This window comes from Protopterus annectens, chromosome 9.part0 (assembly GCF_019279795.1).
Source record: "Protopterus annectens isolate FY-2018-M chromosome 9.part0, PAN1.0, whole genome shotgun sequence".
Classification (NCBI taxonomy): Eukaryota; Metazoa; Chordata; order Ceratodontiformes; family Protopteridae; genus Protopterus; species Protopterus annectens.
The window spans coordinates 97,224,081-97,247,120 of NC_056743.1; the positions used below are offsets into that span (position 1 = coordinate 97,224,081).

The window sequence follows — 23,040 nt, forward strand, 5'->3', positions numbered from 1 at the left end:
GCCTGAAATGATCTAGTACAATTAAATACCTACACATTTGTGTGCGTGCACGTGTGTTCCATTCAGAATTTCGAAGCTCAAAACATCGAATTACATATGATCAAAGATCATATGTTAGAAGTTTCAAAAAGTACAGTTGTGTACACTTAACATAAATGTAGATGTTCGAGTGTATTCACTGTTGCAGTCATCACATTTGGGTTATCTGCCTGCAGGTAGCCCTCAACCGGCCTGAATACCAGAGTCTTCGGATTTCTCCTTCGGATGCTGTTGCTTCTTCCATGACATCAGAGGTACAAAACATACAGCCGAAGCCATTACATCAGTTTTTCTTGCCCCGGATGTCAGGTGCCCCCACAACAGGAAGCAATTATATGGTATGGTACACCCCCAGCAAAAAGCAAATACACAAGAAAAAATAAATATACCAACAAGAAGGAAAGGTAGAGCCAAGAGAAGTCAGGAGGCTGGAGGGAGGGTAACCAGGACTGAAACAGTGAATACACTCGAATATCTACATTTATGGTAAGTGTACACAACTGTACTAAGTTCTTCGTGTTTCACTGTTGCAGTCATCGCATTTGGGTCAATTCCCAAAGCTAAGGAAGGGTGGAGGCAGTTAAAGAGCATTAGGGCTAGCAATCAGCCCTTGTAAGACTGCTGTTGCAAATCCAGCTCTGGATTTAGAAAAGATAGGCAGATGGTAATGCTTGGTGAAAGTATGTACAGAGCTCCAGGTAGCAGCTTCCAGGATGTCCCTGGTAGGGACTCCTCTGAGAAATGCCGTAGAGGTAGATGCAGCCCTGGTGGAATGTGATTTTATCCCCTGTGGGGTAGGTTTTCCATGGTGCTTGAAGCAGAAATGAATGCAATGGGCTATCCATTTGGAAATGGTTTATTTTGAAATGGCCTTCCCCTCTGCCCCTGCAGCAGAGCTAACTAGCAGCTGGTCAGATTCTTTGCAAAGCTTAGTTCTGTCCAAATAGAATTTAAGCTGTCTGTGCACATCCAGAGAATGCAGTATCCTTTCCCCCTTATTTTGTGGATTAGGGAAAAAAGTAGGCAAATGAATGGAATGGTTTAGAGCCACACTAGACACCACCATAAAGGATGGATTAGTCCTGAGGGAAACCCTGTCTGCATGAAAGATAATGAAGGGTTCCACTGCCATGAGGGCCTACAATTCAGACACTCTTCTGGCAGAAGTGATGGCTAGAAGTAAGGCTGTTTTCCACAAAAGGAATTTCAACTCTGCTGTAGCAGCTGGTTCAAAGGGGGGAAGAGTGAGTTTTTCCAATACAAAGTTAAGGTCCCAGGTTGGAGTGGGAGCTCTCCTGGGGGGTCTTAAATTTTTGGCCCCTCTAAGGAATTGTTTTAGCAGGGGATGAGAGAAGAGGGGTGGCTCAATATTGTAATGTGCTGAAATGGCAGAGGCATGCATCTTAACTGAAGAGAAAGATGGGCCCTTGTGAAGCATTTCTGTTAAATAATCTAGAATATGAGGTAAGCTGGGCACCACTGCGCCCATCCCCTGAGCCTAGCTCCAGGAACAGTATCTTTTCCACTTTTCTGAATAGTATCTTCTAGTACTAGGCCTCCTTGCCTCAAGAATGACATCCAGCACCTGCTTACTGAGGTTTGTTAGAGGTGGGCTCAGGGAATTACCCAGGCTGCAAGGTTCAGGGCTTGAAGCAGAGGGTGCAGAATCTGGCCCACCTGCTGGGACAGTAGGGAAGTAGTTTGAGGCAGGTGCCATGGTTGCAGCACTGTCAGAGTGCGCAAAAGGGGGTACCAGTGCTGGCGTGGCCAGTCTGGGGCAATCAGGATTGTCCTTGACTTGTCCTGTTTGATCTTTAGTAAAACCTTCGAGAGGAGAGGCAGAGGGGGAAAGGCATAAATTGAGAGGCTTTCCCAGGTGAAGAACAGGGAATCTACTTTCCAAGCTTGACTGCGGGGAGTTCTGGTGCAGAATTTGTTCAATCTGTAGTTCTGGGGGGAAGCAAACAGGTCTACCTCTGGTGTCCCCCATTTGTTCAAGAGCTTGAATATTTTGGGTTCCAGTTTCCATTCGTGTGGGTCCATGAGATTTCTGCTCAAGTCATCTGCCAGTGAACTTAGTTTGCCTGGCAGGAATTGTGCTTGTAAGTGTACTTGGCAGCTCAAGGCTGTGTTTCACAGAGCCATGGCTAGTTTGCAGAGTGGACAGGAATGGGTTCCCCCCTGCTTGTTTATGCACCACATAACTGTGGTGTTGTCTGTCTTTACCAATAGCTGTCCTGGAAGAATAAGGTCTTTGAAGGCTGTCATAGAATTCTGTACAGCTACCAATTCTTTTTGACTGATATGCAGGTACATCTGTTTTGGGTTTCATTTGCCCTGAATGCACTGCCCTGCCATGTGAGCCCCCCATGCATAGTCTGATGCATCTGTTGTTAGGATTTGGGTGGCAGGGGGTAGAGTGAAAGGAAGTCCCTTGTGGTGGTAGCAGGCCTCTGCCCATCAAAGGAACTCTGCCCTTAGACAAGGAATGATAGGAATCCTTGTTTCTAGGTCTTGAGAACGCTGACACCGTTGACTTTTTAGATACCATTGAAGTTTCCTCATACGCAGCCTTGCATACGGAATTAACAGAATGCAAAAGGCCATGAAACCCAAGCCTTGCAGGATTTTCCTTGCAGATAGCAGGATTTTTGTGGCCAGTAGGTTGAAGTAGGTTGTCAAACTTGTTTCTCTGGAGTGAGGAATGCTATCTGGGAAGTTGTGTTCAAGCTTGCTCCCAGGAATACAATCTGCTGGCAGGGTACTAGGTGTGATTTCTTCTTGTTGATGGTGTACCCCAGTGAGTGTATAAGTCTCTTTACAAATGTCAGGTGCTGTCATAGCAAGTCCTGACTTTTTGCCTGAATCAGGCAATCGTCCAAGTATGGGTAAATCTGAATATTTCTCTGCCTGCAAAATACAATGGCTGGAGCTAGGCACTTTGTGAATACCCTACACCGTGGGTGCAGTAGATGATCCAACGGGAAGTGCAGAGAACTGATAGTGCATGAAGCCCGCCCTGAAATGTAGGTATTGTCTGCAGGATTCCCTTATTGGGATGTGCAGGTAAGCTTCTTTTAAGTCTAGGGTTGCCAGACAGGCAACCTTGGCTAGTATAGGAAGAAGCCGCTGAAGAGTTAGCATTTTGAATTTTGGAACCACCAGAAAGGTGTTGAGAATAGAAGGGTCCAGGATAGGACGCCAGGAGTTTTCTTTTCTGGGAACCAGGAACACTCTTGAATAAAAACCTTGTCCCCTTTGTTCTGCTGGGACAGGTTGAATAGCCCTGATACAGAGGAGAGACAGCACTTGTTTTTGGGCCTCCGCCCACTGATTTGGGGGGGGGGGAGGTCTGGCCATCCACTTGTGGTTGGGAGTGAGTGGAAGTGGAATCTGTATCCTAGGGAAACTATGTTTAAAACCCATTTGTATTGGGTAATGAGTTCCCAAGATTTTTGCATGCAGGGCGAGCTTTCCTCCTAAGGGAGCAAGTAGTTGAGCAGGGCTTGGAAGAGTTAAGGATAAGTCATTGTGCCATTTTTCCATAAGGGGGTGGCTTACTACTCCCTGCTTTGGAAGTGGGAGCCCCCCCACTGCTTAGATCTGTGCATAGCCTGAAACTGAAGTCTTGGTAGTCTGCTGCTCCTTGGTTTGCACAGAAAAGGCCTGGAAGGGACTGGAAAAGACCAGTTATTTGAAGGCCGATGCCTACTGAATTCAGGAGGATATACTTGTAAGAAATCTTTAAGAGTTTCCATAGATTTAGCTTTTTCCTCCTTCCTTTTGAGGACTTCTGCTTTGTTGCCAAAAAGGCGGTCTTGGTTTAAGGGCATATCCAGTAATTTAGCTTTAACATGATCTGGCAAGTTTTTTTTCCTTAAACCAAGCTTGCCTTCTAAGTACAGACCCAGTGACAGCAGCCCTGCCAAATGCTTCTAAAGCAACAAAACCACAATGCAAAGTATGTTTACCAACTTGTTTAGCAGAATGCATTAACTCTTGCAAATCTTTGTGTTCAGCACAGTCAGGAATCAACATCATTTTCTGTTTAAGTAGTCACATAATATGCTGCTGATACTTTAATATATGAAACTGGCAATTTAAAACCCTAATGACCAAAGTAACAGAAGTGTGTATCTTCTTACCCCATCTGTCTAAAGCTATACAGTCCTCATCAGAAGGGCTAGGATTTTTGGCAGTAGTAGCCTTAATGCCTTTTGGTCTTTGTGAAATGGTTTCTGGATCCGCAGTAGGATTCTTGAAGAGGAATTTGTGAGAGTAAGGTACTCAGTAGTACCTGTCCGGTTTCCTGGGAGCTGGAGGCAAAGTGTCTGGGGTAAGGCTGGATTCCAAAAAAACATCATCTACAATCTGCAGGACAGGAGGAATAGATAGAGGCCTGTGTTGAGGCAGGAGTAAAAATTCCTTAAGTCTCTTTTTGGCGTCAGAATATTCCTGGCTTTCAAAGTGCAAATGCTCCCTAAGGGTATGCTAGGTTTCACTAAAAGAAAAATCGTCTGGAGGGGAAGCAGAGGGAATGGAATCCTCTGCCTCAGAATCCTCATAAGTAGATAAGGGTAAATCATGCTAGTCAGAAGGAACATAGATATCAGATTCCTGATCAGAAGAATCAGAAGGAAAATCAGTTCTAGATCTCTTAGAGGGGGAAGGCTGGCCTTCCGCTAATTAAGGTAATACGGTCTTCAGCCTTTCTGATCATTTGTTTTTGAGGCATATGGGCCTGAGAATGCGGTTTGGTCGTTGGTTTTCTAGGCATAGTGCGAGTTTTATGCCTGAGGAATTCAGTATTCTTGGCTTGAAACAAAGTCATTGGTTTAATATGAAAATCGGTGGGCCTGAATACAATGTCAGAAGCTGGTGCCTGCACAGCAGCTCCAGACCCATCCAAGGTAGAGACATCTGCAGGTTCCATAGTCGAAGAAGCATCTCGGACAGTGAATGGGTCTCAATAGAGGCCTGCAAATCTGTAGCAGCGGGTATCAGGGGCTGCGAAAGCGCCTCACTGAGTACTGGCGAACTGGCAACTAGCTTAACAGAAGCGTCGTCGGCAGTTTTGGACCTGTGCGGTCTCTCTCTGTCTTTATCTTTACATTTTTTCGGAAGATCGGTAGTCGGATGGCTTAATGAAGCCATTTTGGAGTAAAGAGATAGAGAACGAAAATATTTAGCTACAAACATAGACCGATGACGAATAGTTTGGGAGTTGAACAAGGCACAAAACAGACCGCAGGGATGTAGTGATCTGGGCCTAAACAGGTGACATAGTAAGAATGAAATTCTCTAGGAGGTATTTGCTTTCCACAGGCAAGACAATTGTTAATTTTTTTATGACATCGGTTAGAACAAGAAAAAATGATCCCCAACGAGGTACTTAACTTTTGAAGACTTCAGGTCTGAAAGTTGAAAACGAAAATTTCAGGAGTAGGCCGACCGGCATTTGCTAACTGCTTCTTCGGGTACCGCATGGCAAGAAAGACTGATGTAATGGCATCGGCTGCATGTTTTATACCCCTGACGTCATGGAAGAAGCGACAGCATCTGACACAGAAATCCAAAGACTCTGGTATTCAGGCCACCTGAGGGCTACCTGCAAGCAGGTAACCCAGATGGGATGACTGCAACAGTGAAACACGAAGCACATCTTCAAAATCCTGAACGGAGATCAGCATAAAGCGCAGACCGGGAGATTTTCCTTGTTCTCTCTGTAGTGCGATCTCAGAGTTGATATATTTAATTTGCGAAGGGGGTGTGGGGGGTGCCCACATGGGGGGGGGGGTGTAGCGGGGCTTACCCCCTGCATACACATGTTTTAGTGTTGGGTGTTGTTTTGGGGGGAGTTCACAATTTCTATTTTACAAGATAGAGATTCTGAACGTGATATTCTGAAACTCGAGATTTTGGGATTTCGAAATTTCGTAGTGATGAACCAATGTGTTTACTTATATATATATATATATATATATATATATATCTACATACACACACACACATATATATATATATATATACACACACACACACACACACGTACCTCTTGCTCGCTCTCTCTCTCTATATAAAAAACAAAACATATATATATATATATATTTTTTTTTAATGCAAATCTGATGATGTCCTGTACTCAGGGTTTTGGACATACCTGGATTATTTGTTCTTTCTTTCGGTGGATGGAAAAGACAACATATTTGGTTTTACTGAATTTTTAAGCACTACCACAGTATTTTTTAAATTCACCCACCATTTTGATAAACACTTATGTAACTACCTGGATGTTTCCATTTCAAAACACAATTTGTTAAAGTCTGAGTCTACTATTTACAGGAAAGAAACTTAACACCCATCTGCACTACAAAAGCGGTCATCCTTACAGTAGTGTAAAAAAAAAAAAAAAACTGTGTTCAAAGGACAAATTGTCAGGGCAATTAGAATGTGTTCTCCTTTTGACTCATTCTTGTTAGAACGTCATAAATGGCCAATATGTTTCTAGAGAGGGGGTACACACACATAACTTGCTTAACATTATACGATCAGAGATCACAAAAGGTTGGGGTGCAAAATACTGCCCTCTTTTAGGATCGGACCTTGTGAATAAACCACTGACAATGGTGAAAGAGCAAACCTTCAACAGTTTTACTAATGATTTACTTATACAATTTGATGGTCTACCTCAGGAAATAAACATGGTAAAAAAAAAAAATTGGAATTTATTTAAAACAGATGCCGACCTACAGAGTCTGGTTGGTGACAAACCTAGTTTTATTTACCAACAGGAAAAAATTTACAATACTTATTTGAAAAACCACCTAACTTACTTATGGACAATCTTCCTTTAAGCACAAATAAATGTGGAGCCTGTAATCAGTGCTCTTACATTGTCAGAGGAGCCGCCCTTCATGGTTAATGAACAAAGACTGAAACTGGTCAAGGGTAACTGTTCCACTAAAGTAATAGTACATATTGCTTTCTGCTCCAGCTATAGCAATTTTTTATGTTGGAAAACAGAAAGTTGCTTTCATAAACATATTTACGAGCACTACTACAATATTTCTAAAGGAAATGTGAACAGTTCCCTGTTTAAACATACTATGCAATATATAAATTACAAAAAAATAGTTTTTGATATTTTAGAGGTTGTCACCCTAAATGAAATGAGAGGTGGCGGGAATTTTTTTTTTTTTTTTTTTTTTAAAAAGAGTTAATTTTGCAGCTAAAGTTAAATGCCTCTTACCCTCCTAGCTTAAATGACATCTTGCTTTCTACTTTAAAGTTGAGAGTCAGGAAATTATAATATACGTGTATAATTTCATGCCAACATTGATTTTTTCATTATTATGCTTTTATCTAACTATTTTTATAAATTTTAGATGTTTAAGTTTATTTGTAATAATTTATTTTATTTAAGTTTATTTGTAATAGTTTATTTTATTTAATAGATGTTTTTTAAACACTACTTACATCTGACTTTAAATTAAATTTTCTTTGTGTCTGTCTCTAAGGAACAATGACATTCTGGAATTCAATGCAACTTTCAATGAGATTTTCTGTTGTCACATGAGGTATCTTCTACTATTCAAGAAGTTTGTTTGTTACATTCATGGGTCTGAAGTGCCATTAGATTTGGCAGGACAAAAGCGCTTAACCAGGCTGTGTCATTCCTTCTGCTTTACTAAATTATTCTCCTGTGGTTTACAACCTGTGAATGGATTGCTTCATTTTGTACAAAGGCTTTTGTGTTTTGGAGGATTACACTACATCAGCCGTTCCTTTTGTTGCAGACTGTATATAACACCCAGTCTCACTTCCCATTAACAGATCTCATCCCATGTTCCTGCCCTGTGGAAAAAAAACATTATTTTCCTCCATAAAGTAGGTAACTCCTGCAATCTATAACTTTAAGTCAAATGCCACCCCCCCCCTCCAAGATCCTGGAAAAATGTATTTATAAGTAATTCCTTCAGTACCTCTTGCAAAATGATCTCCTAAACGACACAACATGGCTTCTGACCAGGCCACAGCACCACTACAGCTCTCCAGAATTCTTCCGACACAGTTACTAACGCTAGAGACCAAAGAAAGTTGCGCTTTCCTGTTTTTCTAGATCTCTCAGAAGCCTCTGACAGTCACATAAGAATCTTCTGACTAAAATGTTCCCTCTAGGTCTTTCCAAACCATCTCCTCTATTTTATTTATCTGAAAGATATTAATCTGTCAAATGTCTCTTGGTCCTCAAGGCTGTTCTGTCAGGCAACCGCCTGCTAACATTTTCATCAACAGCATATATCAATACTGTTGAGAGGATGTAGACAAGTATTCAGTATGCAGGTGACTGGACTCTTACCTGCTCATCTTACAGCTCATTACAACTACAATCATGACACAAAATGCCTTCAACTCAGTTGAACTGTGGCTACATCAAAACAAACCTCACTTAATCCCAAAAAAGACTAACTACCATTTTTTCCAAAGTCCTATGCTAATGCTAAAAGTAACTTCCACATTACCTCTCTAAAAAAGTACAGTTACTGTAGTTACCCACACCAAACTGCTTGGTATCACCACAGATGACAACTTAAAAGTTTGATCTTTATATGCAATACTGTACAAACAATAATCAAAATCTATGTCAACTATATAGAGAAAAAAAAATCATTAACTCATAGTAGAATTGCCCTACCTAAACACCATCTTTTACCCTGTGTTTTCTATGACTCACCTGTTTTGACTAACATACAGATCTCTCTAAAATCACAACTGGAAAAAATGTTATAATAAGATAGCTAAATCTGCAGCTAACCTGCCACAAAGCTCATCATTACGTGCTCAAGTGGTTAAGAACTCTCACAACGACTAGCCCATTTACAGCTTCTAACCTATAAAAATACTATATAACCCCTCTACATGCCCTTCTATCTCCTTAGTATTTTATCATCATCTCCCAAACTGCCCTCTGCGCTCTCAAGACAAAAACCTGCTTGAAATCTATAAACCAAAAACAGTGTGGGGCAAAGTTTATACTCCCACTGCATACCCAAACTATGGAACGTTATCGCAAATTCAATCGAAATTATATATAGCCTCCACGTATTTAAGTCCTCTCTCACTAACTCATGGCAATGACCATGCACCTCACCTGTAAGACCTACATTAAATACTTTACATACAACCTAGCCTCTCATCATATTATCTATGTACACCTTTCAGCACCTGCCCTCTCCCTACTGTTAGGGTGGACTTGTACCTTGATTTCTATTTCCTAGAGACTATACTTCTAGTACTTTTGTATATATTGATTGTTCTATAAAAAGTCTTTGTTTTTCATTTCTTTTTATTTTTACGTCACTAGTGTCTCCTTATTCTTTATTGTATTCTATGTATTCCACTATCAAACTAAATGTACATATGTTTTTTTTTTAATTACATTTGCACTAGTGTTGTCTATGATGTTATTTAACTCTCTGGAGCGGTTTCTCCCCAGGTATCTGCTGAAAATAGAAATTTATTACCCAGTTAGATCTTCCCAGTAAACGTCAATTTGCAAACTCAATGAAGGATGTTATAAGATGTATTTTTGAAAAACTGCTTTCATAAAATCATTCCAGAAACAAAGCCAGACTAGAGCTCGACAGTAAACGTGGGCTGCCAAGTAGGGCTGGTAAGAAGGGGATAGGATGAAACAAATAGAAGACAGCCAACTCTCCTATATTAGGTGAAGGGTGAGGGAAAACTTGATGTCTTGTTGCCCTCTGGTGGGGACCAGGGACCTCGCAGGATATCTCAGATTTAGTAGAGTGGACAACATTCCAACACCAATGCACTAGCAACCTCCAAAGCTAAAGCATAACTGACAGGCTGATACAAGGACAACTGTTCTAAGGCCATTTGCTCATTGTTCCCTATTGAATCCTTGCTCCCAGGACTTAAAAATGAGTATCGGGTGAAGTCAACTTCGCAAGGAGTTGGGGACCCCACTTAGTGAAAGTTTCCATTGCAGGGTACCTGGAAAGGAGCAAACTAGAGATTTAGGGAGGGGCAAGAGAGGAAGTCAAGAAGCTAAGATTGAGGCTATAAGAGATGTAGGTTAAGCAAATACACACCAACTGGATAAACTGAAGGGGGAATATTTAATACAATACAACGTGACTGAAGCGGTGGATTCATTTAAGTATCTGGCTATATGGGTAGATCCAGCTTTGAGTTTTTCTGATCATATTAACTAAATGGCTAATGGCAGTTATAAAACTATAAGCTGTATAAAACGATTTATTAAGTACAGGAAAACGGAAATGATGAAATCACTGTTTGTAAGTAACATTAGGCCCAAACTACAATACGGAATAATATGGACATCTTATTAGCATGGATAAAGTGGAAAGAGTATAGCAGAAATAACCCAAAGGTATCAATGGATATGAGAATTAAATTATAAAAGATTAAAACACATGAGCATGTACAGTGCTTTACACTGATATTTAAAAGACAACCTTATTCAGGTATATATAGGATATTTAGAGACAACTACACCCAGAAATGTATGGGGTTGTAAAAAAAAATCAGACAGCCTTTGTGGGAGATTATATAGCAATGAGATGTACTAATTGTTTCTCTGACTAACTGATGCATGGAATAAACTACCAGATTATATTAAAAGAAGCACTAGCTTGGATATTTTTAGGGACAACTTGGACGCTTTTTATGGAATGACAGTTTTGACATGTTGGCAGACTAGAAGGGCATTACTCTTTGTGCTTAAAATATTTTACATATGTACAGCAAGGCAAGTAAGACCACTGGTTTGTATGGAACGTTTCATTGCCTGAAAAGAAAAATGCTTAGCATCCTGAAACTTGGGTTCCTGTTGACTGGCTGAAGATTGATTCTGTTATGTTCACTGAAAACTAAATATGTTCACCAGAATTACTTTGATAAAAGAGTTTGCCTCTTGCTCTACTGTTGTGCATCCTCAAAGTTGGTATATATAAATTCAGCGTGTGTGGAGGTATACTACCAGATGGGTGTGTGTGTGTGTGTAGGGGGGGGACTTCAGCAGATTATACAAAACAAGGAGGCAGATCCACTTAACAGTGCAAGAGGTTTAAGCTTAAATGACATTTCTATTAAGCTCCACTTTAAAGTACAGTACAGTTGTGTACACATACAATAAATGTAGATGTTAAGAGTGTATTCAATGTTGCAGTCCTTACAAAATGGGTTATCTAGCTCCCGGTAGCCCACAGTCGGCCAGAATACCAAAGTCCTTGGTATATGACATCGGCTGCCTTCGGTTTAAGCCTGATGTCAGGACATCGGGTACAAAGAAGGCAGCTGACACCATTTCCTCAGTCTTTCTTGCCGCGGAGCCAGACGCAGAAGCTTTTTGCAAGAGTGCTGGTCGGCAGAATAACTTCTTTTTGTATTCCAACTGCTTAAGTTGAAGACATCCTCATATAAGTACCCCGTTGGGGACACTCTTTTCTTGCTTTAACGAATGTCAGAGAAAGTTAATAACTGTCTTGCCTGTGGAAAACAGATTCCGCACCATGATTTTCACTCCTATTGTATCACTTGTTTGGGCCTTGAGCAAGACGTTCCTAATTGCATTCTTTGTGCTTCTTTCAACCTGCGCACCATTCGCCGTAAAGCTAGGATCCTGTTCAAGTATTTCGGAGTTTGGCCTAAGTTCAGTATGGCATCTTCTGGTCTCCCGACTTCAGATGTGCTTAAGAAGCGCAAGGATAAGGACCGCAACAGGCTTAGGGTCAAATTAATAGACTAAATGTTTATATATATATATATATATATATATATATATATATTTTTTTTTTTTATTTCGATATTATGGAATCTCGAGATTCTGGTCTTTGAGATTCAGAGTCTCGAGATTCCGTAATTCAAGATTTAGTAGTGAACCTATATATATATATATATATATATATATATATATATATATATATATATATATATATATACACACATAGTGCTAGAGGACCTAGTTACTATTTCTAGAATACTTCTAGATTCCAACCCTTTCCAAAAAGCGACAGATGAAGCAAAGTCACTGGTAAAGAGGGCCTTGACCCTGCTTAGAATTGTTCTGTAGTGGTGAATATAACAAAAGGTAATATCCTTAGACAATCATTCAGTATAAAATCTTATTTTTATATTGTATTTATATGTTTTTGATATTTACTAATTTAATTTGGTCTGAATATTTATACCAATGTATCTATTGAAATTTAAATGGTCACTTTAAATGTTAAAATGTTATTTGGCTTAATTGCTTCACATGCTTATTGACTGAATATTTGCAGCTGTGTCGTGATGTATATATATTGGTTTAATGCTATGAACTGTGATCCATGAAGGCGAATTGCCGTGGTACCAGATCGCTGTGAATAAAAGAAAGTGCTGGCTATTTGTGTTTTATATATTTGCTCTCACTAGTGTGTTTTTTGGAATTGGTGTTTTTTGCCAGCACTTTATTACCAGCATAAACATGTCGTTGACAGCTGGGGCTCCTGGACAGCCTAATATACCACGGGCTTTTCTTTTTTCTGATATAGTTAGTGAACGGGAAAAGAAGTTCACTACAATGGATCCCTGGAATGTGGGTGATAGTTGAGATTCAGATGGACGTTTTACACAGCTGGAGAGACTCATGGCTAAGGAAATAGCTTTGTTTCTGGATAGGCGGCTCCTAGAGAAATATGTGAGTTTAAATTTGACTCCAAGGGGGCTACGTATAGATAGGCTTCCTGCTACACAGTTTTCGGATGAGGAGGGTGATCTCTTCGAGGAGTGGAAGCAAGCATCATTAGAATGTACTTCTAACTGGCTCCGTATTTTAATAAAGCGGAACATGAGAGCACATGAAAAATTAAAAACAGAAATTTTGCACCTACAGGACAAGGTGGTGGAGGAGTCCTGTTACAGGGTGCAGATTTCTAAAATTAATGAGAAAATTTCAAAAATGGAAGGTGAAATTATTCAACAAAAAAGAAATAAGTTGCTACGTGATTTAAAGGATTATGAGGCTGGTGTTTTGTTCTCATGTCAACGCGAGCCGGCACGTGGCAGTTTAAGGGTCAGAAGCGGAAACCAGGTGGAGAAATGTCGGCGTCTTCGGCTGAACAGAACACTTCAAAAAATGTTAGTTTTGCCACCTCTTCGTCTTTTATGACTACTGATACTGAGGGTAGGAATAACACCTCAGTTTCTCCCATTACAGAACATTCCTTTCAGACCAATAAATCGGGTCGAGGGAGAAATGGAAGGAAGGGAAGAAACCGTTTCAAGTAATGAACTGGTATGTGGACTTAACACAGAGACTTTATCGTTTGTGAATTTATCCAGTTTAAATCTTACAAATGACATGAAAATTGCATTGTCAAAAGGTAGTAAATTTATACCAACTTTCTTTCCTTCCTTTGCTGATTTGTATCTTGAATTAAAAACTTTTAGCAGGAAGCTGCTTTTGAAAGTTTATTTTCAAAGGAAAGGTGAACATTCTTTTGGTAATGCTTGTTTAAATGAATCAAACATAGGTATTGATTCAGATGAAGATTTATTAAACATGTCTTTGTATGATTATGATGGAGCTGATTTCTCTGATATAGATGTTATGGATGAGACAGTGGAAAATATTAATTGCTATCAGACTGGATATGGAAAGTTTTGTGCCACAATTCATTAGTGAAAATAAGTTCACACCTATTATTAATGTGCCTGCCATTGCAGTATTTTTTTAAGGTTTTGTTCAAAGAAATTTTGGTAACATTTGATGAATTTTCTAAAACGAAAAAATGTTATAACTTAAGTAAAAATGAATGGTTAGCTTTGAAGAACCTTAAACAACAAAGGTCTAATTTTATATTTAAATGTGCTGATAAAGGTGGTGATTGGGTTATCTTGGACAAACAGAAATATTGTGATATGGTGGATGATTTGTTAAAGAATGCTGAGGAATATAAAAAAATTAATTAGGGACCCCACTGTGGAATTTAATGATGAACTTTTAGCTTTATTAGAAAGAGGAAAACGTCTGGGTTTTTTTGAATATAAAGATGTTTGTAAATTACATATAAAAAACCCATGATACCCATCTTATATGCTTTACCTAAAGTGCATAAAAATTTACAACAGCCTCCAGGTAGGCCTAAAGTTTCGGGGGTGGGTTAGTTTTTGAGTAATATCAACTTTTTTTAGGTTTTCACCTGAAGGCACATTTGAAAAAAGTACTGGCTCATATTTCCAATACTCAGGATTTGATTAATGAGGTGTCCAACATTCGGTGGCGCAATGATTACTATTGGGTCACTTTTGATGTGAAATCATTATATACTAATATTAATCTTAGATGGGGTTTGGAATCCATTATTGATATGTTGGGTGATGGGCCCAGGACCACATTCTTAGTGAATTTATTGGAATTTTGTTTAACTCACAATTATTTTTCTTTTAATAATGATTTTTTTCTGCAGTTGAAAGGTACAGCTATGGGGGCTGCTTTTGCGCCCTCATATGCCATTATATATATATACGAGGTATTTTGAAAAGAAATTTACCCCACTGTAGGAACAATGTTTTGCTATATAAACGGTTTATAGATTACCTTATTTTTATTTGTAAGAGTGATATAAATGATTTTTTTGATGTTCTTAATACCAATGAACATGGTCTTACTTTTTCTTATGAGTTGAATACGGAAAAGATTAATTTCTTGGACTTAACATTATATAATGATCAGGAAATTATAGGCTATAGGCCTTTTAGGAAATCAACTTCGGTTAACATGTTTTTACATGCCACAAGTATGCATCCAAGGCATTTATTGAATTCTTTACCTTTTGGTGAATTCAAAAGAATCTATGAACATACTAGTGATAAAGAAAAAATTAATGAATTGGATATGGTCCTGTCTAGACCGAGTGAAAGGGGCTATGACAAGGCATATTTATTGAGATGCAAAAATAAATTATTGGGGATATTGATGGATCATTTACTTTATTTAGGAGTATTGAACCCAGTGACAGGATATACGCAACAAGAGAGATTGATGATGAACAAAAATTTTTTTATGCGACTAGGTTTTCCCCATTTTCTAATGAGTTGATTCAATTAGTGAGAAGACATTGGCATATTATTTGTGAAGATGAAGCTATAGGTTGTTTCCTAAACATATTACATTCTCTTTTAAGAGGGGAAAGAATTTGAAAGAATTATTAAGTTATAATTTTGTTGAGGGAAACAATAACCTTTTATCACCTGGTACTTTTTCATGTGGATGTTGTAGTGTTTGTAATGAGGTAAAAAATTTGAATATAATTAATGGCATCACTTTTGTTCCTAAATTTTATTTCAACTGCAGATAGACAGGGGTGGTCTATATTTTGGGATGTTCATGTAATGACATGTGGTATATAGCACAGACCAAACTTATGGTTAGGGTTCGTGTCTTGGGTATATAATTAAGTATAAAATCTTATTTTTATATTGTATTTATATGTATTTGATATTTACTAATTTAAGTTGGTCTGAATATTTATACCAATGTATCTACTGAAATTTAAATGGTCACTTTAAATGTTAAAATGTTATTTGGCTTAATTGCTTGACATGCTTATTGATTGAACATTTGCAGCTGTGTCTTGATGTACATATATTGGTTTAATGCTATGAATTGTGATCCATGAAGGCGAATTGCCGAGGTACCAGATCGCTGTGAATAAAAGAAAGTGCTGGTTTAGTGATGGCTATTTGTGTTTTCTATAATCATTTGAAAATACTCTGCATTAACACGGGCTGTCTCTTCTTATCTTCACAAGAAATGAACAGCTGGTCAGAGGATCTGAAAAATGTATTTTTGTCAAGATAGTACCAGAGTTGTCTGTGCACATCAGAAGTATGGAGTATCCTTTCACTCTCAGGTTTTAGATGTGTAACACATGCAGGCATAGCTAGCCGGGGTTTTGTAAAGAATTATGTCATTTGTATATGAAACTGGTTTGTACAAGTGCTCGTGTTGAATAATGTATTTGTAAAGCTGTGTGTGCTAAAAATGTACCAACACAGTGTCCTGCTGGACAGAAAAGATGTACATGTAGGTCAGACTATACTACTATAACTGATTAAATGTATGTACTGTAACACAGGATACTGGACGAGAAGAAGTTAAGGTCAGATACAGCTAACTTTTAGAAACATATCCTTAAATTACTTACTTTAGGCCATAAAGATTGTATCTTATAGCTCTGACCGCAGCCAGAGACAAAATGTCTGGGAAAAAATAAACTAGGAATCCTGCTGTATTGTCCTTAACAGTGAACAAATTGCAACTCTGGAAGGATGGAAGTGGTGAAATGATTTTTATGGCTTCCAGATGCTGTAACACATCTTAGCAAAGCTCTATGTGTATGGTTAACACATATGTGGAAATGTCTTGTTCAGTTTCAAGTAAAGTTGGATAGTATGGGAGCCAGAAGTCAGATGTTCAGATGTAAGTGATGCCATTATGTAATCCAGCACTGAAATGACATTTTAATTTGCTCTGAGACTTCCATCTCATCTGTCCGTTTTTGGAACTGACAAGACTGCTCACTCATCCATTGTGCCCTGCTTTAGTACGTAACCAGAGAATACTAATTCTGTACATGAGTCATAAAAATATAATGAGATTAGTTAAGTACTGTTTTTCTGTATCTGTGCGAATCTATTTATCCATGTTATTTTAATATTTCCTGTGACTGAAACTTTGGTGTTTATTGTAAACAGAGACTTAGTACTTTCATGTTCTTTGATTATTTTATTATTAAATATATTTAACCTTTTCATTGTGGTTGGTCTTTTAGAGAATACTTTAACCTTTGAGAGTACTTTTTTATTTTATTTATTTAACAGCTGTTTACTGGGAATGTCCGACTGGGTCAGGACCCCATTTTCAGCGGAGCCCTAGGAAGAAAAGCTCCAAATGATACACGAAAGCTTACGACAATTTACATGAAGATAAAAAAACAAATATTAAAGCACACATTAATAATAACTGAATACTAAAGTACAGAGAGGTACATGCAATAATAAATACAAAATAAGTACAAAGAGATAAGTAAAATAATAAGACATACTAAAGTCAAGTGAAGTAAGAGATTGCAAACAAACCTTTATATTTTATATATATAGATTATATATATATATATATACATATATATATATATATACATATATATATATACATACATACATATACACACACACACACACACACACACACACACATACACACACACACACACACCAGGTAGAGTAAGGTAAAGAATGAGGATCAGAACATTAGATGCAAGTAGATGCTTAGAAGGATGGGAAAAGTTAAGATCGTAGAAATATGGAAAGTCTGTTAGTCCAATATGCTACTGGGTTAGTAGAGGAAATTCCTGTTTTAGGGATATAGAAAGGAAATCCCCTAGAGAGTGAATGGAGTTCACCTGTTAGGGAAAGAGCAGGGACAGGTCTGATGACATACAGAATGTTTTTTTTAGAGTGATTTTGAAGTTGTTAAAGCTCTCAATGGTAGTAATGTCTGTTGGCAGATAGTTCTAGAGCTTGGCGTTGGCATGTGAGTATAGGCACTATCCAGCTCTTTTGTTTGGAATGTAGACTATAAAAAAAAAAAAAAAAAAAAAAAACAGAGTGGAGGGCTGTTAGAGGTATGTAGGGCTTTAGGACACATATGATGATTGGGCAGCTATCAGGTGTATTTATCATTTTATGTGCAGAAGTCAGCTGTACTAGGCTGAGGTGTTGTGCGAGTTCGAGCCAATTTCGTTCTTTCAGAGCTAGGCAGTGGTGTGAACAAGTAGGGGTAACCTGTGGTGAATTTGGCAATTTTATGGCAGCAGGATTGGAGCTTGTTTTTAAATGAAGATTGTAAATTGCTGTATAAGGGGGCTGCATATAAGAGTGAGGGAAGCAAATAGGTGTTAGCAAGGGTTTTTTTCTGGTGGAGCTATCCAAGAAAGTTTTTTTGTCTATAGAGTGTTCCTAGTTTGATGTGTGTTTTTTAATGCTATGGCAGATGTGGGGTTTGAAAGTTAGTTATCTATGGTTACACCTAGAAGCTTAACTGTGGGAACCATTTCATTTTCTGTGTTATCCTGGGAGAATATTTTAAAGTCAGATGAGATTGGTTTTGTCGAGAAAGCAGGAGTGTTGTTTTTTTACTATTTAAAAGTAGCTGGGCTTCTCTCAGCCATGACTCTATTGAGGTGAAGGTGGCTTGGGTGAGTTGCTGGAGTTGTATGTTACTGGAGGAGGAAATTATGGTAGTGTCATCTGTGTATTGGATAATGGAGTTGAGGCGTGTTGAGGTATGAAGGTTGTTGGTGAAAACATTGAAGAGTAAGGGTTCAAGTATAGACCCTTGTGGTACCCCAGTTATGTTGGTTTGATATTGGGATAACTTGCCATTTGACGCACTGTTGGCACTTGGATAGGTAGCTTGCAAACCACTGGAGGAATGGTGGGGTGCAGCCTATAATGGATAGCTGATGAAGTTTGTTGTGTGTCACATGCTTTTGATAGGTCTAGTAGTAAGACAGAAGTGATATTTCCATTCAGTGGACTTGGGCAGTGTCCATGAAGGAGATTAGAAGTGGTGGTGTTGTGTAATGGGCAAAAATCATGTTGGGTAGGGGTAATTAGTTTGTTTTGGATGAGGTGGTACACCTGTTGATTATGTATGCATTCTTCCGGGAGTTTGGAAAGAGGACAGAGGATGGAGATTGGTTGATAATTGGATAGTTAAATGGAACTGTCCCCTTTATGTAAAGGGGTGGTGATAGACTTCTTCCAGAGGTTGGGGACAATGGGCCCTGCTACAGAGCAATTTATAAGGATACTGACAGGATATGCTATGGCTTCTGCAGCAAGTTTTAAGTATTCAGGGGGGAGGTTGTCAGAGGAGTGGGAGCCTGATTTTAGTTTTTGAAGAAGTTTTTGAATGACAGAGGTAGGGACAGGTTTAAGAGAAAATGGGATAGAAGATGTACTGTTTTTTGGGAATGTAAAGGGGTTTTTTTTTTGTTTGTGCAGGAGTCTTGAAATAAGGGCAGAAGGGGATGAGAGATGGGACTTGACGTAGTTGTGGAGGTGGGATTTAACAGTTTGCCGATGCTGTTTATAAAGTGAGAGTTAAACAGGTTGGCTATTTTTGAGGGTGTTTTTCCAGGGTATGGTGATGGAGTTTGTTTCGAGTCTGGGGTAAGCAGGTTTGAGATGCATTCCAAAATGTTTTGGGTTGATTTTGTGGTTTGCCAATTGATTGGAAAAGTGTGTTTTTTTATCCAAGTTCACTATTTTCTTTGCTTTATTTCGTAGCTGTTTATATTCGATCAAGTTGGCATCAGATTTGTTATTGTACCACTCATTCCATGCTTTCTCCCTATCTTGTAGAAGTTGTTTGGTATTTTTTTTTGTTAGCCAGGGAGCATAGGTAGTTTTTATTCTTTTGGTGTGGAGGGGGGCTAGGCGGTCGAGGGTGTTTAGAAATATAATGTTGAAGTATTCAGGGGCATCTTCTAGTGGTAGTGTTTTACGTGGGTTCCAGTCAGTGTGCTTCCCTTCCTATATCCCTAAAACAGGAATATTTCTAGTAGTTTTGTATGTGTGGGTTCTTGTAGTTTGTGGTGTGGATCAATATATGAATATGGGTAGATGGTCACAGAGTACTGGGAAGAGTGTGGGGACTACAGTATTTGTCTGGAATAGAAACTAGTATGCAGTCAAGATTTGCACCTAGGGTATTGCTGTTATGCATATGGGTGGCACTTGCAATGAGCTGGGTATAACCATAGAGGTTTATGGTATTAGTAGGGGAGTCAATCATCAGATCCTGCCAGTTAATGTTGATATCTCTCATAATTATAGTTTTATTACTGATGTTTTCAGATATCCAAGAGAGGATATATTCCCATAGTTTGGTTATTTTGCCCACAGGGTATATATAGATCAACAATGCATACTTGTTTTGTTAATTTGTAAGTTCCCAATTAGAATTACAGCATTGCTAAAAGTTGATATTTCTTAGGTTCATAGGTAGGTACTAGCCTATTGGCCCCAGGGCCTATATAAGCCTAGCCAAACGGTACCCTGGCTTTTACCACCCAAGAAAATTATTTTCCTGTGCCCCTGTCAAGCAGAGCCACAGAAGTGATCCCCAGGGTGAATTTCCTATCTCCCATCCAATCATCAAGATTTTTCTTGGAGTGCTAAATGAGGAGCTTTGTTTGATATAGATAGGTAGTTTGTTTCAGAGTATGGGAAGTCTCTGAGACAGGAATCTATCCCTCCAGCATGTTCTGTTTATTGTGGTGACAAGGTTTAGATCCCTAGAGCATGTAGCTCAGAGGGATTGGGATTTCTTTATGTGGAGCATGTCCAACAGCTCTGGGTTTGACATAGCTTTGTATGTTAAGCAGAGATCGCCTCAGAGTATGCGATATGCGACAGAGTAAAGCTGGAATTTTTTGAGATGGTCTGCGTAGGGCATCTGTTTGAGATCGGTAATCCTCTTTGTGAGGTATTTCTGTGGCTTTTCCAGTTGTTGTAGATGTCTTGTGAGATACATACCAAAAGAGGCGTTGTACTCTATAATGGGTCTAATGAGTGATGAGTAGAGGGGAACAATGACCTCTTTTTCCTGGATGAGAAACCTTTTGTGATGAGGTGTGCCACGTAGAAGGATTTCCTGACTACTGTGGCAATGCGATTATAAAAGGAGAGACTACTGTCCACCTGTGTCCCAAGGTCTCTTATCACACTTTCAGTGTTAAGTAGACTACCGCCTATGTGGTTGTTCATGGGTACAGAGTTTTTACCAAAAGGGATGACAATGCACTTTTTGGCATTGAGCTTGAGGCGATGGCTTTGACACCAGGCTTCTGTCTCAGTGAGGCTCTTTTGTAGGATGTCCACAACGTTAGGAGATTTGATTATGGCTCGTAGTTTGCAGTCATCTGCGAACTTTGTTAGCCAAAGACCTTCTGTGTTAAGCTGTACTTCAGAGAAGTAGATACCGAACAGGACAGGACCTAGGACTGAACCCTGTGGTACTCCACTTGTCACTTGTCTGAAGTTGGATTTAGAGTCTGCTACTTTCACAGTGTGGGTTCGGTCAGTGAGCCAGTTGGCAACCCATCTTGTGACATAGGAATTTATACCTAGTTTAGTGAGTTTGTCTACAATTCCAGAGTGGGGGATGGTGTCCAAAGCCTTGGCGAGATCTAGATAGGCTGCGTGTACCACCTTACCCTCATCTACAGCTTTGGTGACTGCTTCAAAGAAGTCTATCAGGTTTAGGAGACATGATCTGCTTTTTACAAACCCGAACTGGGTAGGGTCGAGTCTGGAGATTACCAATGTCATTGTTTAGAAGTTCCATAATGATATGCTCCATAGCCTTGCAGACCACGCTCGTCAGGCTAATGGGGCGGTAGTTCCCGGGGTCCGTGGTGGCTCCCCCTTTGTGGAGTGGGATAACCATTGCTGTGCACCATTCAGTGGGCATAAAGCCTGAGGTGATTCTATGACTGAACATGGTACTTAGGTGGGGTGCCAGTTCGTTCTGTAGTTCATGTAGAACGCAGCCTGGGATGTTGTCAGGTCCCATGGATGCTGTGTTCTTGGCTTTGGAGAGTGTTTTTTTTTTTTTTTTACCTGTGCAGCTGTGATTGCAGGTACTTTGCATTTTTCTAGTACAGAGATGGGCCCTTTAGGGGATGAGAGAGGGGTAAAATTAGCACTGACCCTATCTGCCAGGATGTTGGCAATTATCAGTTGGTTCTGTATACTTAGTGTCATTGTGCTGTAACTCAGAGCAGATCTGAATGTTGCCATTGAGATTCTTGGCATAGCTATAGAATGCTTTGTGGTTGTCTTTATAATCAGTGGCGATTTTGTTTTCGTAAATAGCTTTGGAGGGTTTTATGAGGGATCTCCGCTTCTTACTGAGGCTGACCACGGAGTTCCTCCAATCATGGGATTTTACTCTTTTTTGCAACAGTTTCTTTCTTCTGTTGTAGAGTTTGTTTATAGCAGGGGACCACCAGATTGGCTTCCTTTTTTGGAGGACAGCTTCTTGGTTCTGTTAGGGATTGCACGATCCATGCACTTGTGTAAGTGCTTATAAAGTGCAATTGTATACGATTCAGCAGTCGTATCTCTATTGTCCGTCAGCTTGGGTGTTGTGAAGTTTGCCATTTCTGTCTTAAGAAGCGTGAAGTTGGCTTTGGAGAAATTATTTATGGTAGTTTCCCTAATTGGGGGGGGGGGGGGGCTGGGATGATTTGCTTGTGGTCGGATCTGACCAACGAGGAATTGACCTCTAGTGTGGAACACCGGTTGCCATGTTGGTTATGACCAGGTCTAGGATATTGCTGCCCCTGGTGGGGGTGTGGATAAGTTGATCCAAGGCATTGGAATTTATGAATTCCAGAAAACGTTGAGCACAAGAGTTGGTACAGGAGTAGTTTTCCCAGTTAATGGTGGGGTATTTGAAATCGCCCATTATTAAGGTGTTAGGTTGTACCCTAATATTTTCCAGTGTATCAAGAAATGAGGAGTAGGAATCCTGGGGCATGGTGGGGGATCTGCAGCAAGCTACAATTTGCATTGCGGTCTTGCCCAGAGTTAGTTGCACATGGATAAACTCTGATGCATTATGCTGAGAAACTAGCTTGGAGGTGTGGATATCCTTAATGAATATGGACACACCTCTGCCTCTAGTGCTTCAGTCCAAGTTACGTGGCTGAAAGGTGTAGTATGAATTATAGCCTGGTAATGCAGGGGTGCTCTCTGGAGTCTTTAGAGAAAGGTGAGATTGTGATGGAGTTGGGATAGATTAAGGCTACCCCACCACCTTTTCTGTTGGTTCTGTCTTTTCTGAGTATATTATAGCCTGTGTGGGTGTGTGTGTGAGAGAGAGAGAGAGAGAAA

At 39.4% G+C, this 23,040-nt stretch overlaps 1 protein-coding gene across 1 annotated transcript in view; it reads right to left on the reverse strand.

Moving 5' to 3' along the window:
* The window catches only part of TPCN2 (two pore segment channel 2), a 1,483,468-nt gene that overhangs the window by 994,587 nt on the left and 465,841 nt on the right, over positions 1-23,040 (reverse strand). The window lies entirely within an intron of this gene.